The sequence below is a fragment of the Pongo pygmaeus genome, chromosome 14, assembly GCF_028885625.2.
Source record: "Pongo pygmaeus isolate AG05252 chromosome 14, NHGRI_mPonPyg2-v2.0_pri, whole genome shotgun sequence".
Classification (NCBI taxonomy): domain Eukaryota; kingdom Metazoa; phylum Chordata; class Mammalia; order Primates; family Hominidae; genus Pongo; species Pongo pygmaeus.
The window spans coordinates 116,363,836-116,382,499 of NC_072387.2; the positions used below are offsets into that span (position 1 = coordinate 116,363,836).

Genomic DNA, 18,664 nt, shown 5'->3' on the forward strand with positions numbered 1-18,664 from the left:
ATTAAGAAAAGTTTTCATCTAACAGATTGTCAGGCGGGGAACTCTTCACCCCTTACTCCCCCCACCCCTGTCTCTCTCTTTATTGTGTAATACACTGGGGACACAAAAGCAAGAATAAGATAGAAGAGGCAGTATCTTCCCTCACAAAGTATAATGGCAGAGATGATAAATACACTCATAATTAAATATTTTGCATTTTAAACTCCAACGAAAATTTAAAATGTATTTATACGGTAAGTATCAAGCTTAAGATGCACTGCAGGTGAGCTATTCTGAGAGCAAAAGCTCTACCTGGCATTGATGGCAAGAAAGGTAAGAAAGGTTTCTGGGGTAGACAGAAGATGGACCTCCCAAGGTGTCCATGCCTTAATCCCACCAAACTGTAAACATAGTAGGTTACATGGCAAAGGGGGATTATCACTGCAGACAGAATGAAGGGAACTAATCAGGTGACTTTAAACAGATTATCCTGCATTATCCAGGCAGACCCAAGTAATCATAGGGATTCTTAAAAGTGAACAAAAGGCAAAAGGGGAGGTCAGGGCGATGGGACGCCTGGGGGACCTGTCATTGCTGGCAAAGACAGGGCAAGGAGCCATTGCCTGTGACATGTAGGAAGCCTCTAGAGACTGGAAGAGGCAAGAAACTGACTCCACCCTCACCCTTTCAGACAGGAAGCCAGTCTCGTATTACCTGGAATCCAGTGAGACTGGGGCAGACTTTTTTTTTTTAAGTAGAAGTGTTTTTATTTTAATGCACCATAAAATTATAATCTCTCTAAGAAATACCTCTCCCTCCATGTGTGAAAATCCTTAAAAAAAAAAAAAAAAAAAAAAAAAAAACAGTGTTCATAGCCATCAGGGGCTTGGAAAACAAACTTTGGTGAATGCAAGCAACTGTGCTGAACAGGACATGGGTTACAGGTTCTCACGTCACTACAATAATTGACAATCTTGGAACGGACTCTACTGCTGATATCCTAAAAGGACAGAGGGGTGAACTGAACACTTGTAATTAAGAAGAGCCCGTGGGGCAGGGGATACTCAAAACCAAAATTTGGCCTGGCACAGAGACTCACGCCTGTAATCCCAGCACTTTGAGAGGCTGAGGTGGGTGGATCACTTGAGGTCAGGAGTTCGAGACCAGCTTGGCCAACATGGCGAAAATCCATCTGAACCAAAAATACAAAAATTAGCTGGACGTGGTAGGGGGCGCTTGTAATCCCAGCTGCCCAGGAGGCTGAGGTGGGAGAATCGCTTGAACCCAGGAGGCAGAGGCGGCAGTGAGTGGAGATTGAGCCACTGCACTCCAGCCTGGGCAACAGAGTGAGACTCTATTTCAAAAAAAAAAAAACACAAAAAAACAAAAATCCGCATAAACGTGGCAGTGTTGGCATCTCTCCTCTCCTTCCTCCTTGCTTCCTCTCCTCCTCCCCACTCAGGCTAGTATTCTCCTGCCATGCAGATGTCAGCTTGCCCTGCAAAAGGGCCACCAGTTTTTTGGAAGTCTCCATGTCAGACTTCCAATCTACAGGACTGTAAGATAATAAATTTGTGTTCTTTTACACCGCTAAGTTTGTGGTAACTTATTATAAGAGAAACAGGAAATGCATGCCACTTCCCTGAGAAGTTGACAACCGAGCTGAGCTTTTATAGATTTAAGCCAAGCTAGGCAGGGAGGTGACAAAGCATATCCTACGTGAAGATAGCAAGATTCCTGGCACTGGAGCCAAAGATGATGGTAATGAGGGGTAGGAGTTAGGCTGGAACTGATAGGCACAGCTGGACCGGGGAAAGCCTGGTTTGCAGTTTAACTTTTTCCACAGACCATGGTGCCTTTGTTGGACTGAACCACTGGCCACTCCAGAAATTTCTTGTAACCTTTCAGAGCATGTGCCTTTGTTCACACCAATCCTTCTGCTTAGAATAAGCTTCCTACCTATTCCACTAGCCCAAATCTTACCCTCAGCCATAAAACATGAATTGACATGTCCTCTGATCACTTCAACTGAAATGGTCACATCTCCCCGAGAACTTTTATGACATTTTATGTTCCTCAGTTTTGGTCCCTTGCCCTAATGGCTCAAATGAGAGTTATTTGTGTGTCCAACTCATATTATTTATTATTAGCATCTGAAGACGAAAACAGCATCTACCTAGTAAATCCTTCGTGACTTCTCTCATGCCGCCATATTGCAGGGTGTGACAGAGCAGGTCCATGATACATAAGTCTTTGACAAAATGTTTATGAACAAATAAAAGAGTGACATCAAGCCCAGGAGACACCTTCCAGTCTGGAGGAAAAAGACCTGTTCCTGGTCCATTAATCAAAACAGAAGGTCAGGCAGTGAATCCCAACACATAGTAGATGCACACATCTTAAACATTTCACACGTAAACATCTGTTCACCAGACTTCTGAGGTGGGGTCTTCTGATTGGTATTTGTCTTGTCTCTTTGCATAAAACCCCCCTAGAACACATCTCTACTAGACTGCTAGGGCTGCCACAACAAAAGACCCCATACTGCACGGGTTAAACCACAGAAATTTATGTTTTCACCTTTCAGGAGGCTGGAAGTCCAAGATTAAGGTGTTGGCAGGTTTGTTACTTGGCTGGCAGATGGCCACACTCTTGCAGCCTCTTCACATGGTCTGGGTATGAGCATCCCTATCCCTGGTGTCTTTTTTCCTTCTTGTGAAGACACCGGTCACATCAGATTAGGGCCCACTCTAAAGACCTCGTTTTAACTTAATCACCTCTTTAAAGACCCTATGGTTACATTCTGAGACACTAGAGGGTTGGGACTTCAACATACGAATTTGTGGAAGATGTCATTCAGCCCATAATAACATCGCACATAATTTTCATTTTCATCTGCTTTAAAATAGATCATCAAGAAGTACATTTTGGCCGGGCATGGTGGCTCACGCCTATAATCCCAGCACTTTGGGAGGCCAAGGCAGGCGGATCACAACGTCAGGAGATCGAGACCATCCTGGCTAACATGGTGAAGCCCCCTCTCTACTAAAAATACAAAAAATTAGCTGGGTGTGGTGGTGGGCGCCTGTGGTCCCAGCTACTTGGGAGACTGAGGCAGGAGAATCCCTTGAACCCAGCAGGCGGAGCTTGCAGTGCCACTGCACTCCAGCCTAGGCGACACAGCGAGACTCGGTCTCAAAAAAAAAAAAAAAGTACATTTTTAGTGGAGAATCCTTCTAGATTCTTACATTTTCCCTTCGTCTTTTAAGAGTTTTCTCCCCCACATCTAATTCAACAGCAACTTCTCACTCTTCTCTCGTGGCCATCTTCCAAAGCAATTGCTTTGATTTCACAGAAATAACAAATCCCTTCTCACATTCAGACATCACTGCTTTACCTTACAGTGAATTAAGTCATGTAATTACAATAGCAAGCATCAACAGTTCTGGGAACAAATGTAACTGACTTTTGGTAAGCTTACAACTCAACTATTTAGAAGTCTGAGAATGCAGAAATGGGCCAAGCAGAGAATAACCCAGCAACCCTCCACACTCAGCCTGTGGTGGGCCTGGGTCCTGTGCTTCATAGCACAAATGGGGAAGCAACCCAGTGGGGGCACTTACAGAGACCCTGGAGTAACAGAACCTGGGAACTGGACAACTTCATGGAGCCTCATACCCTGACTCCTCTTTTCGTAGAATTCCTATGTTGGATTTGTAACGCTCTTTTTAATTCTAGATTTCAATGATTCAATGAAAATCCCTGACAGTGGGCATCTAACAGTTGCTGGATTCTTCCTGGTGATAGGGTTTTCTATGCTCACAAGACAAGCCTGTTCCTTTCCCAGATGTTTTCATTGGTGAGAAGCACCTGCTTTTTTTGGAGATGCACTCTGCCTCCCTGCAATTCCCATTTATTTTAGCCCTTAGGAGTTGTATCTGTCTTCTAAATACAAAGCTTATATTTTATCCATCAAACATCTAGAGACATTTTTCTTAATCTTATGTATCATCCCCGTTCTTCCCTTCATTCCTCATGCCATAAGTTCTCACATCATTTTTCATCCTAATTGCCTCACTCTGGACACATTGTATTTTGCCAAAGTTCTCTTCAAATTGTAGCCCTCAGAACTGTCATTCTGCAGATCTCGGCTGACCAATCCAAAACAAACTGAAACGACACCTTCCCTGATTCTTTACATTTCCACTAAGATAACTAAAAATCACCTTGATGGCTCTCAAGCAAAACACTCAGATCTTTTTTCAACCCACAAGTATGTGAACAAGTTGGTCCCAGATTCACATTGTATAATATCAAAGAAAAAGTTCACTTGAATATCACTTGCCGTTTTGAGTCTCTCGCACAGTGTAATACGTGTTTGTGTCAAGTCCATGTATGTCACGAAGAATAGTCCATAAAGGAATGACATGAACTCAGCTCTGCATGTACCAGCTGTGTGATTTGCACCGGAGTTCCCAAATTACAGCCATTCCCTTACAACTGTTGTCACACTATGTCTTAGTACTACCATTCAGTTATTTAACTAAATCAACTCATTTTCCAAATTGTAAATAAATCATTTAAATAGAAATTTTTATTACACCAGCACCACAAGTCCGGGGAGAAAAAAAAAGAAATTTTTATTCCAGTAAAGATCCTCAACAACTGGTGTGCCACATCTCAATTCTCACCCAACACAAACTGAACTACTGACCTTCCCCCAAAAAATCGGCCTGGGGTCAACTTTCCCATCTCATCTGATGACAACTCCATCTTCCAATGACACAGGTAAAATCAAAAGACATTTGATGGGATCATTTTTAATTTTTCTCTTTCTGATCCAGTTGATCAGAAAGTCTTGTTGGTTCTATCTTCAAAATGCAGCAGAATCTGATGTTTCTCCCAGATTTTACAGCTTCACCCTTAGTCCAAGATCCTCTCTTGCCTGGATGTCTGTAACACTCGCCCAAGTGGTTTCCCTGTTTTAATCTTTGAGTTTAAACTCAACAGCCAGAGTGATTTTTTATAAATATAAGTTGGTACATGCCACCCTCCTCAAAGCTGACTTACAGAGCACTAAGAATAAAGGCCAAGCCCCTGTAGTGTCTCCCATTTCTGAAATGATCTGTCCCCACTCCATCTGCTGTCTCTTTGACCTCATCTCCCATGCCTCCCTCCGCTGCTGCTCACCCCACACCAGCTCACTCGCTGTTCCTCTAACAGCCAGGCACATGCTCACAAGAAGGATCACAGGACACATCACAGGAAGGAAGTGGCCCTGGCTGATCCTCCTGCTGGGATGATCTTCCCGAGAAGTCAGCCTAGCTGGCTCCTTTGCCTCCTTAAAATTATTGCTCAAATGGCACTTCTCCATCACTTCTCTGACTTCTCTGTTCTAAATTGGAACATCCCAATTCCCAGTCCTCTTTACACTACCCGCTCCCTTCTTTTCACTTTCCCGTGGGACTCATGATGCTCTAATATGGTATTTTGTTGTTGTTGTTTTGACACAGAGTCTTCCTCTTTTGCCCAGGCTAGGGTACGGTAGCAAAATCTCAGCTCACTGCAACCTCCACCTTCTGGGCTCAAGCAATTCTCATGCCCCAGCCTCCCAAGTAGCTGGAATTAATTACAGCCGCGTGCCACCACACCTGGCTAATTTTTGTATTTTTAGTAGAGACGGGGTTTCACCATGTTGGCCAGGCTGGTCTCAAACTCCTGACCTCGTGATCCACCCGCCTCGGTCTCCCAAAGTGCTGGGATTACAGGCGTGAGCCACTGCACCCAGTTTTCTATTATGCTTTCTAATTTACTAATCTAATGGGTCAGGCATTTATTTTTTGTCCCACTCCCTCCTATGAGGAGGTAACCCTGCAAGGCCACAGATCTCTGCTTTGCTCACTGATGCATCCAGAGCACCCAGAACCATGCCTGGAACACAGCCTGCCTGGTGGTCTTCTCCACCTTCATTGAGCAAAGTGGCTAAAAAATTCCTAATCTGCTACTTTCCATATCAGCCAGAGGCTGCATGTTCACACCAGCGACGCTGACCCCACCTCCACAAAGAAAGAAGAAGACCACCTCTGCCAGGCCCTTCACTTCATCAACACAGACCTAGGGTACCTCACTAAAGCTCTTTGCTTCCCCTGCTTACTGCAGCCTGAAGATAGTTCTTTGGAATGAGGTGCTAGGATATAGTACAATTTTGTGATATGCAAGTATCTCGTTTTTATTATGCAATGGGCCTGAGGATAAATTTTGTTTAGAGCTCCCTGTTTTTCTGATAGATGTATGACCAGTATGTAGTGCTCAGAGCTAGTGACATAGAAATAATTTAACAGATGTAAGGATATGATTTTTCTCTTCCACTGTCTGTCTCTCAAACATCTTTAGTTTTACAGCTTCCTCACTGCAACACCTTACATTTCTTATATATTACTTCTCAACACAGTAACTCTGTTAAAGTATGAAGAAACCTAGGTTAAATTTTTCTTCTTCCTTAGAATATTCTTCTAAAGCCAACAGGAAGATTTAGCTGCAGACCAGCTGTAGAGAATTGTGACACAAATATAAAATGTCAAATAAAGAATAAAAGTGTTTATGTTGGTCCCTTCCTGAACCTACAATAGCTCTATAACAAATAAAGTAAAATAATCGGAATGAAATAACAGCAATAACAAAAAAAAATGGTTAATTAGTGAATCCCATCTCAAATATCTGAGAATTATGAATATTCAACCTCTGATGTATAGAGAGAGAAACCTTATTGAATCCCATGTGTGAGTACCTCTGTCACTATCTTGAGTTGGGTATTTATAGTAACTTACAGCTGCAGATTCTTGACTGTACAGCCGTATGTTTTATTATTCAACCAGATGTAGGCCATAAAACTGTTTTATCTATTCTGGGGTTTGCTTAGTACTAATAAATAAACTTCAAATCCCTAACTTAGTGGCTGTTGTGGTATTGTAGCACTTCAGCAAAGTACAGTTTTGCTATCTGGTACACAGAAAATGTTCTAAAGTCAAAGTGTGCTTGGAAAGATATATTTCTGCTCCTAAAGATTTCATAAAGACCCTTGCAATTTGGATGAATTGTGCTGTGCAATGACTTGTTTTTCTATTGATTTCCAGGCTGATGGACCATAACCTTCATTGATAGTTCGTTTTGGCTTCCTCCAGACTGAAAAGGAAATAGCCCTGAGTCTCTTCTCTGCCTTGGAGCCTACATTATTGATATTCTTTCATCATTATGTAGGAACATAAAGCTTCTGTTATGTTGCAATTATTATGTGTCTTTACTAGAATGTAGTTAGTGAAACAAAAATAGACGAGGCAGCCCACCACAGGGCTGTCCTGCTGTTCTCTGTTACACTGAGTACAATACACAGAGCTCAGAGAAAGCTCCCCATTCATGCTGATTTTTTGGCAACAGTTGCACAAAAGAAATCTTTCTGAAGTTCTCAAAAGTGAAAATATCATAGTTAGCATTTTAACCCAATAGGAGCTATGCAGAAGAGTTGAGTCAATTTTCACACAACAATGTATTATTTTAACTCATCTTTCTCTAGGTACTTTTTATGAATTTCATACCATTTTTAAGAAATGAAATAATGAAACAAGATTATGAACCTCCTATGGGAAAGAGCTGACAAAATTTTGCCAGATTTTAGAAGTCTTTTGAGATTTCTTGCACTAGATTTTATCTACCTGCCCAGACCGTGGAATGTAGTCCTATCAACCTATGACTATTGAGATTCCTTAAAGCTTATGAAGTTAAACATTCATAGGAACAAAATCTTTCATGCCTTTTTTTAAGTTTTCATTAAAGGGAGACAAAAAGATCTAATGATCATGCATGCTGACCAAAATAGATATTAACACTTCTGAGAATAACCACTGAAAGGCAGCATAAGTTAATTCAAAGTCAGAATGGGTATGAGAGAGCTCACTGGGTTTACTCCCTGTGATTGATAGCAATTACCTGCCATTTGCAGAGTATTTCTGGTTCCCTCCCTCTTCCTCAGTACTTCCTGGTACTGTCAGGGACCATGTGACTGGTTCCAGCCAATGCCTTGCAAGTAGAAGGGATGGGTCACTTCTGGGCTGAGTGTTTCCTTGGGGGTGAAATCCCTCCAGAGCTGCCTTTTTCTCCGGTACAGCAACCAGTTATGTGCAAGATGGTGGCCACTCCGACTACCCGGGTAACAAAGGGACAATGCCACCACCCAGGATGTACATGAACCTTTCTTATTTTAAGCCACTGACATTTGGGAGTTGATTCTTACTAGCCTATTCTGACAATTTTTTTCAAATGATTATTTTCGCAATAAACTGATTCTTCATTGTGCCTTATAAAGACGGTTATCTACATTAGAAATAGTATACAATTTGGGCAGGTGGCAGGTGCTTCATATCTCCAGGTTAATAATGTGCAGTGATGAATACGCAGAAAGCAGGAAACAGCCGTGGCCATGAAGATAGCTGTTTTTCTAAATCAAGGAACTAGAAAAGCCTTCAGATTCAGACGGGGCAAAGACTGGGACTAAGAGTTACCTGTCCCCAAATTCCTTTTGTTTTACAAGAGAAATCTGGTTAAAATGAACTTCAGAAGTTGCTTTGAAGAGGAAAAATTGGGGGAAGGGAGACAAAATATACAACTAGAATCAGCTAAGTAGGCAAAAGTACTTGGTATTTATATTCTCATTATAGGTACATGAATTTCAGAACTTTGATTTTTCTTTTTTTTTTTTTTTTTTTTTTTTTTTTTTTAGTAACAGCTGTGACTTACCATTTCCTCCAACTACTGCCGGCTGGTCAGGGAAAGAGATCATGAGACTGCCGAGTTATAGCCGCTTGCTTTACCCCGGGGAGCGACAGGAGAAGCAGGTGTGGCTGAAGATGCAAAGGTCTGAGGTTCCTTTGCTGCGTGTCACCTCCTGACCTCGCAGCCGTGAATACCAGCTTTTTACCGTCTCTGTGTCATAACGACAGGAACACTCACATTTCACGTGCTCAAAATAACGTGCATGTTGTACAAAAAGTGAACTTGATCTCTTGAACTTCCAGAAAACCCTCATTTGCAGTGGGTGAGCTTTCGTTTTTGGAATACAAATACAATTTAGGATCCCTCTTCACGCTCTGGCTCTGCGTCATCCCGCAGCTTCTTCAACAGATTTTCTTTTTGCCCAAGGCAATGTGAAACAAAGTTTTTTTTTTTTTTTTTTTTTTTTTTTTGCTTCTCAAAATGACAATATTGAGAACATCTGGTTTGTAGCCATCTTCAAGTTTGTTCTGCAATGCCGTTAGGTTTAAACATTTGTCATTAAATCAAGGGATTGACAAAATGCTCTGAGTTGAATTGCAACATAGGGTACTACATCATTAAGTATCTTTTTTTGGAAACAAATTGAAAAAGAGTTAATTGTCTCTTCTTGAAGAGAGTGGGTCCAAATCACCAAAGGTATCTGTTTTATTTTCCAAATGAGAAAATGTATTTATTCTAGTAATTTTCCATTTTCTGTCCCACTGACTACTATATTTAATTATTCTAAATCACTCTCCACATAAAGACAGTGATGCGCTTCTGAGAGTCATTACAAAGATATTGTTTTGTAAATGTCTTTGCCTATTTGAAAAGCACTGAAAGTTTTCAGCAGTTTTGCCCCCCACTGGTTTCCTAGGCAGGCACGGATCAATATGTCATTTGATAAAATACAGTGCAGGGACACTGTACCCCATCAGAGTCCGGGTTCTCCCGACGTCTTGTGGTGCCAGCGTCTTGCTCTGTTTTCACGTTCTCCGGGAGAGAAGAACTGATCAAACATAACGTGCACTGTCATTAGCTGTTTAAGCCGAAAGTGATAACAGATGAATATCATTAAGACTCCAGGACCTCTTAAACCCAGAAAGAAAACTAAAGCTGGATGAGTAAAGAGGCTGGCCGGTTGCCCTTCAGTACCCGCACCCAGCTGAACAGCTCATCCACTGTGAGGGAAGTTGTATGTGATTGATTAAATATAAGCTCTCTAAATAGCCTGATACCACTCCCAAAGCTTTTACAGTGATGTCTTTTCCAAGTGGTGGAATGAAGCAGCTTTTCTCTGCTTTATTGGGAAATGGGAAAACCCCGGTGTCTTCCTTTTATTCCCTAAGTTCAAGCTGCTTTTAATTTTCATTTATGTAAAGGATTAGATAATGTGAGAATATTTATTATGCTTGAAAAACATCATTTTTAGTCAAATTTTAAAGTTTCAATTTTTATTTTAAAGACGGGGGTACATGTGCACGTTAGTTACATAGGTAGATTGCATCCAGATAGTAAGCATAGTTACCCAAGAGGTCGTTTTTCAACTCATCCCTCCAAAAAAATTTTTTAAAGAGTTTGCTTCTTAAGAAATCTAGTATATAGAAACGCTATCTTTTCTGTATGTAATTATTTTTAGTTTGGATAAGATACCTTTTTTTGGATGGTTACTAAATTATTCAGAATACTAGATCCCAAAGCACAAAGAAAGAGAATAAAAATTAAGCAAAAGCAGGGGCTTTGTGTAGGGAGGACCTGTGGGGTTCAAGTCAGGGCTTCACCCCTTAACTAGCTGAGAAACGTGGGCCAAGTTTATTTAACTTTTAAGTCTATTCTCTCAGCTCTCCAATGTTAGTAATAAATCCTATCCCACACGGTTGTTATGAACATTACATTAGATAATGCTGGTAAGGAACCTGGCAGGGAAGTGCTAAATAACAAGTAGCTATTCCCAATACTTCCAACAATTTTTTTTTCTTAATTTTATTTTAAGTTCCAGGATACACGCACAGAACCTGCAGGTTTGTTACATAGGTATATGTGTGCCATGGTGGTTTGCTGCGCCTATCAACCCATCCCCTAGGTATTCAGGCCTGCGTACATTAGCTATTTCCAACGATTTCTGAATATCGGAATCATTTCTGAATATCACTGAGTATCTGGTGGACATCTTCATTGCTGTTTGTCATAGAATATGTGATCTTGGCCTCCAGGTTTGTCCTTCTCAGGGTGGGTTTCTTTGAGATATGACTTTAAATGATTTTTGTTTTTCCATTTTTATAATAACTAAGAGTTTTACTTTTGTTCTTGGTTGGTGGGGATTTAATGAAATGGAGAATTGAGCACCTCCCCAATTAAAGTTGACCAACCAGGCACACGAAAGACATTGACTTTTCAAAGCACAGAGCCAGCCTGAACCCATTATGCATGTGAATGGTACCACACATTAAAATGTCCCATTTAGCCCACTCAAAATTACCATTAAAATAAAATGGGTAGGTAGACACTTTTTAAATCTTTTTAAAATTTTGAGGAACAAATCAAGAGAGTACTTTACAAAGGCAACGCTTGGGCGTTGCCTTCCTTCCCATCGAGGAGGGCAGAGCTGACTGCGTGTAACCAGGTTTCCGCTGACACCATCTTCCTTCATCTCCCATCTCAACTGCTGAGTAGAGACAACCCTTCAATTACTATCTTTACTTGATTATCAGATCCATAAACATGATATTAAAGGAAACCTCAACCCCATAATGAGACGTTGTGGTATTTTGCATCCTGTTTTAAAAACATTTTGGCTCTGATCATAAATGGGGAGGATATTGTTTAAATAGCAGTACCTCCAGTGAATACAAAAAGATTCCTAGAGTTATCTTCCAATACTTCACAAAAAGCAATTTATTATACAAAGTGTTAGGATGTTTTTATCATTAATAAGAAAATAACTTGATTTTTATAAAATGAAAAAATCATAGCCATATATGTGATTATAAACATATAATTTGTATGTGGTATTCATATTGAACTCCATCCTGTCCCCAGCCTACATATACTAGGACTAAATATTACCAGATAAAACACTGGTACAAAACTAGAATATGGGTTTTAAATTAAACAAGTCTAACTTTCAAATTGTATGCTTCCTTATGCCATTGATAAGAAAACATTACAAAATGTAAAACCTTCTTGAATTGACTCTTCAAATTTTCAAATGAATTCAGCCTTTTTGAGGTTTGAATTCCAATTATTTTGGACAAAATGGCACTTCCTGGCCTTGCAGGGAAAGAATATTCTTAAGGGGGCTTCTTGAAAAGCTTCCTAAAGGATCCTGCCCCTCAGGATGCTTTCCAAGGCAAACAAAGTCTGAAGAGATGAGTGAAAATTAAGCTGATCCCTACAGATTAACTTCCTCCAGTGATCAGCTCCACCTGGATGTCAAATGTCCTAGGAACAGTCCCACAGGTGTGGTTGGTATTTGCTTCTAGGGTCAGTATCCTCTGATATAAACAAACTAAAGAGAACTGAGTGTGTTTTTCCTTTGGTTGAAAGTAGAAAAGGCATGAGAAAGGAATTTTGTTTACCCTAATAACTTCAAAATATTTATGAATATTTGAGTTGGGTTTAATTTCTTTTTAATCTCATCTACCTTAATGATGGAAACTGCAAAGCATTTCCCCTATACTCCTTAGATTTTATAGAAGCTTGGCAGAAAATTTAGTATTTTCCAGTTACATTGGACATAAATGTGGAATTATAACAAACTATACTATTGTTAGCATCTGGGGCTATACTCCACTTTCATAAGTAATGTAAATTTACTCACCATTCTGAGGATAAACGCCCAAAGATAAACAAATAAAAGTAGATGCTGGTAGCTTCTATTTAATTTAATAGACATCCAAACACTGGAAAATTGCAAAGCAGCCAAAAAAACACAAAAAATAGTTATGGGGATTGCCCAAAGAATAGGTAGAATTCTATCAGCTCTATTTTCTTTCTTATTATAATTTTTTTCTAAGTTCCCTAAAGATATTTAATGGGAGATGATTACACAGGAAGTGTGTACAACAGCGGATTTAAAAGCAGGTCAGAATCAGATTTAATGATTTAAAAATTACAATTATGATTACAAACACGCGGGGGAAAACTTACACATTGAAAAAACTATCAAAGAATGAAAATACAGTAAAGTGTTAACAGTTTTTTACCTTTGGGTGGTGAGTCCCTTACAATTTTGATTTTGTTTTTGGTTTTTGCCTGTTTGTACTTTGTGTTTTCTGTGTTTCGTAGTAGCTAAACACACATATGTAACTTTTATTTTCATGTGAATTATTCAAAGGTAAATGACATAAAACACACACATACGTATATATATTAGAAAATAACTAGGTGAGGTGATGCTACAGACCTTTTTATTTTTTATTTATTTATTTTTTTTTTGAGACGGAATCTGGCTCTGTCGCCCAGGCTGGAGTGCAGGGGCGCGATCTCTGCTCACTGCAAGCTCCGCCTCCCGGGTTCACGCCGTTCTCCTGCCTCAGCCTCCAGAGTAGCTGGGACTACAGGCGCCCGCCACCACGCCCGGCTAATTTTTTCTATTTTTAGTAGAGACGGGGTTTCACCGTGTTAGCCAGGATGGTCTCGATCTCCTGACCTCGTGATCCACCCGCCTCGGCCTCCGAAAGTGCTGGGATTACAGGCGTGAGCCACTGCACCCGGCTGCTACAGACCTCTTTAAGAACTCTACTCTTGATAATTTTTTTTTGTCTGTTTGTGGAAGTAAGACTATGACATAGTTGAATGACTATATTTACTCTGTGCATTTATTTTGCAATAAGACTTTCATTGGCAGAGTGCTGGCTTGGTCATTTTGGCGTGCCTCTACTGTCCTAATGTCTCAGCAGGACCTCAAACTCAACATGTCCAAAATAAATACCATTATCCTCCCCTGTGCAGAGTGACACACGCATATATCCCAAATAAATCCGCAGCTTCTGTAACTAATGACAGAATTATGCCAGCCTTAAAAGTTCTGGAACAGTGGCGGCTCCTCCCTTCTTCCTCGCCTCGTACTGTGAGATTCAGCAGCCCAAACTCACTTTGAGCTCTCTTGATTTCCATTGCCACTGCCCCATCTCCAGGTTCATTCCCTCTCTGCTTGACTGTTACAGTAGCTTCCTCTTCTTCCTGGCTCTACACTTTATCCTCCTGACATTTAATACAAACAACTCTTCTGTCATTTGCCCTTAGGAAAACCCCCAGGTTTTTTAGACAGGCCGTCTACTGTCCTAGCTTTGGAGGTCAGGATCTGGCTATCACTGCCCCTGAACAAGCCTGAGCTTCCCTCTGGTGCCAGCACATGGCACGTGATTCTCATGCTCCCCTCCCACTGCTGCCATTTGAAATATTTGCTGTTCCCCAAAGTGGCTCTTTCATGATGATCACAACCCAATGTGAGTTCCTCCTCTCCTCTGAGCCTCCCTTAGTACTTTATCTGTGCTTCTCTCTACATCCATCAAAACCTGCCACATGAAACACTTACCTGTAAACTCACGTTCTCACACTGGAGGCTCAGGAAGGGTAGCCACTCAATTCCTCTTCTTTTCATCTATGCTTTGCACCATGTGAGCCTCTTACCCACATTGGTTGAATTTACAAATACGGATTGCCCTGATACGAAAGATTCTGCAGACAGGAAGCCTGGAAATTTCCACTGATAAGTTGATATCTTTAAGGCTCTCAGAGCAGCACCTGGCATGTCGTAAGCACGGTGTAAGTGTTATCCATTCATCCTATTAGCTATTAATCAGAGCTCAAATACAGGGAAAGGCAATGAATGACTCAGATACTGAACTATGTCAAAAGAGTGAAAACCAAATGGAACAGACACATGTAAAATTCAGAGCCCACCACACACATCACAATGTGGGACCCCAGCAAAAAGCCCTGCTCAGCTGAAAACAAAGGTTCCTGAAGTCTGAATGCAAACAAAGGCCAACCTAACAACACCTAAGGGGAGGGGAATTGGAGAATGAATTCCCTGGGGGGGCCTTCCTAACCCTTTCTGACCTCCAGACTTAGCCCGGGGCTTGGAAAGTCACTCAAGACAGTATCTTTTATGGAAGTGACTAGTAAGACCAGTCCCAAGGGGAAGGTTGACCTTTTTACTTCTTTATAGTGAAAAGTACAATGTGGGAGGGGAAGGTTAAGCTAACCCAGTCTCTGGAAGGTAACTCCCCTTCTACTTTCTATTGCACGTTTGCAAGAATTTGTCACTGTCACCTGAGAGGAGCCTGCCTGCCTGCCTGCCCGCCCGCCAGCACCAGGCCTGTGGAAGGCCTGGAAAGTAGGGTGCAACCACTCCCCTCTTCTCAGCTGAGTGCAAAAGAATCACAGCTAGCTCAAGTTCTTCTATAAACCCCCGAGAAAGAGCCTTCTTGGGAATATGGAGCATCTAAGTTTCATTCCCAGAGGTAGTGACTGCAATTAACAAGAAAATTTGAAAATTTTCAATTTCAGGAAAATTTCCATTTTAGGCAGAAGCCAGAAAAAAAAAAAAGGAATAATTCTTCCCTTATGTACAAGTTCACCTCCCATTTTTTTGCAGGAAGTAATCAGCTTCGTGGTACCTCGTTTGAATCAGAAGTTTAGAAATTTATGTAATGATGAGTCTTGTTATGAATCTTAATCAATATTTTTGCGTCCAATTTTGTAAGGAAATAGAATTATCACGTGAAAAACCTCATCTTGTTTCATTGTATTTTAACTCTCATTGATTCCAAAATAATAAAACCTCAGCAACGGCAGCTATTGAAAGTTCTTGGCTCTGAGACAGGGATTCTCAGAGAAACTGAAGAGAGTACATCCCAGGACACCAGCTGTTTATCCTCCATCATTTCACATCCAAAATATTGACAGTGTCCCAGGCAATTTGCTATTCACAGATCATTTCATTGAGTCAGTACAGTAACCCTAAGAGGTAGAATATTTGTGGTATAGAAAGTCCACACACTCAGAATTCAAAGTAAGTTTATCATTAAAAAAAAAAAAAAGAGATGGAAAAAAAGGAGGGAGATGCTTATCCTATCAGAAACTGGAATCCTCAACCTTTAGGTTGTTACCTCATCAAAACTTCAGGCTTTGGGGCTGGGCGTGGTGGCTCACGCCTCTAATCCCAGCACTTTGGGAGGCCGAGGAGGGCTGATCACTTGAGGTCAGGAGTTTGAGCCCAGCCTTGCCAACATGGTGAAACTCCATCTCTACTAAAAATACAAAAATTAGCCAGGCGTGGTGGTGGGCGCCTGCAATCCCAGCTACTCGGGAGGCTGAAGCAGGAGAATCGCTTGAAACAGGGAGGCAGAGGTTGCAGTGAGCAAAAAAAAACTTCAGGCTTTTTTTGTAAACACACGAGTTCAACCAGTTATTCCCTCTAGGAAAACACTGTCTTTGCTCATAAAGATTTGCTCCATGAGTCAGATATAGGAGAGAGGATCTTATAATCATCAGTACTGGAGGGGAGAGTGGGCCTTTTATTAATAAGTTACCAAAGCTTGAGAAGCCTCTTTGAAAAGAATGCAAACAACATACATTTTTAAAGGATCCCAATATTTGTCTAGTAAAACATTTCATATTTATAAGTGATCAATTGCTTACCCATAGAAGAAAAATAGTAAGGATCTCTTGAATAGTTGAGATCTTAACTTTCTTTGTCTAACTATAGACAGGTAGCGTTGTATTATTAAGGAAGGCTGATTCTTCACTGAAATTCATCTTCATTTTTTTGTGTGGTAAAGCTCAGAGTTTAAGTGGGTTAGCCAAGTTCACATAGCTTACAAGGAATTGCTTGGATTGGAAATCAGCCCCATTAGAAAGCCTGAAATCTCTGCATTTTTCTATTCTACTTCCGTGATTTGTTTATTTGCAAAGGTCCACGATAGCATTTCCCATGGAGGAATTTCGTCATGAGTAAATGAGATAATAATATATATAAGAGGCTTGGCATAGTTTATCGACTGAACCCTGTGCCCCGAAATTCACATGTTGAAGCCTTCACCCTCAGTACCTCAGAACATAACTATATTTGGAGATAGGGCCTTTAAAGAGGTAATTAAGTTTAAATGAGGTCATATGGGTGTGCCCTAATCCAATGTGATTGGTGTCTCTATATATATGTATATATGTGTCTATATCTGAGATGAATGGGTGGCCTGTGCAGCAATGGCCAAGATCAAGTCTCCAGACCTTCGCAGGAAGGAGGAGGAGGAGCTGCTCAAACAGCTGGGCGACCTGAAGGTGGAGCGGTCCCAGCTGCAAGTCGCCAAAGTGACAGGCGACAAGGCCTCCAAGCTCTCTAAGATCCGAGTCGTCTGCAAGTCCCTTGCCCGTGCTCTCACCGTTCTTAACCAGACTCAGAAAGAAAACCTCAGGGAATTCTGCACAGGCAAGAGGTGCGAGCCCCTGACCCTGAGGCCTGAGAAGACTCGCGCCAGGCGCCGCCAGCTCAACAAGCCGAGGAGAACCTGAAGACCAAGAAGCAGCAGCGTTAGGAGCGGCTGTACCCACTGCGGCAAAAAAAAAAAAAGACACAGACATACACACTGAAAAGATCATGAAAAGACACAGGAGAAAGATAACCCTCTACGAGCCAAGGAGGAAGCCTCAGACGAAAAAAACATGCCCGTCACATGATCGTGGCCTTCCAGCCTCCAGAACTGCGAGAAACACATCTCTGTTGTTCATGGCGCCCATCTGTGATGCTTTGTTATGGAAGCCGTGCTAAACGAATATGAACATATATTAGGTATTTAGGAAATGTGAGGCTCCTTTACCTTGGGAAATATGGAGGCCGGCTGCAATGACAACGAGTAAGCTTCCTCCCGGTCCAAGACATCAGCAACTTCTTGCTCTGTGTGAACGGCTTGGTGTACATGTTGCTTCAGAGTTTGTGTCTTATTTCTTATTTATGTCTCCCCTTCCAGGCTCAGAGCCCATTGCTTTGCTTATAGTAAGATTCATTAAAAGATGAAAAAACAGATGTGGACCCTCAACAAGCCCCTGGCACAGGGCAGGCCCTTTTAAGAAAGTGCATGAACCTTTCATACTGCCAGGCTTTGTGTGGTTAGTAAGTTCAAGTTGTCTTTTACAGGACGGAAGACAACTTTGGGGATTTGAAAGAGCAAAGGAAGATGCCTAAACTCCCTGCCTTGTTCTCCTGGAGTAACTGAAGCAGTGGAAAATCCTATTTATTGATTAGTAATAATACATATTTTGTAATAGTTTTTAAAAGAATAATGGTTCAATTCCCCTTTCTGTCACTTACAGTGATAACAGTAAAATTGAAAAATACCTAAGCGCATTTGATTTGCAAGATGGATTCTGCTATTGCCCACACCTGTTGGTAAGAAGTGAGCCCCAAAGTACTGCTACCCTGAGGACTTCGTCGCTGCCAGGAGCATGCTGGGTTGTCACATAAATGAGTCACTGACAATAGGGAATCTGACAGCAAGTGTTCCTTGGAAACCACTCCCAACTAATGGAATAACCCTCCACAACCACCCCAGGTGAAAACAGTACTTGCCGAGTTCCCATACAGTACTCCATTAAGTCTCAGACTCATAAAATGAGAAAGAAGCACTGGATGGGCTCTTCAGCTGTTAACAGTCCTGCCTGACACTGGGAGACGTGCATCTAGGCTACTGTCAGCATGGTGATAGTTGGAACTTTAAACAAATTAAACCTACTTCTTCAGACACTGATGCATGCCTCAGAGGTTATCCTTTTTAGAAACCCAAGCACTGAGAATTGATGTTTCCTGAGCAGGAGATTGCCAAGAACAAGATCACAAACTTTTGGTGTTTTTTTTTTTAACATATGAGTTCAACCA

At 41.3% G+C, this 18,664-nt stretch overlaps 1 pseudogene; it reads left to right on the forward strand.

Annotated features, from left to right (window-relative positions):
- Window positions 1-16,998: 16,998 nt before the first annotated feature.
- On the forward strand, window positions 16,999-17,393 carry LOC129011369 (large ribosomal subunit protein uL29-like; annotated as a pseudogene).
- Window positions 17,394-18,664: the final 1,271 nt, after the last annotated feature.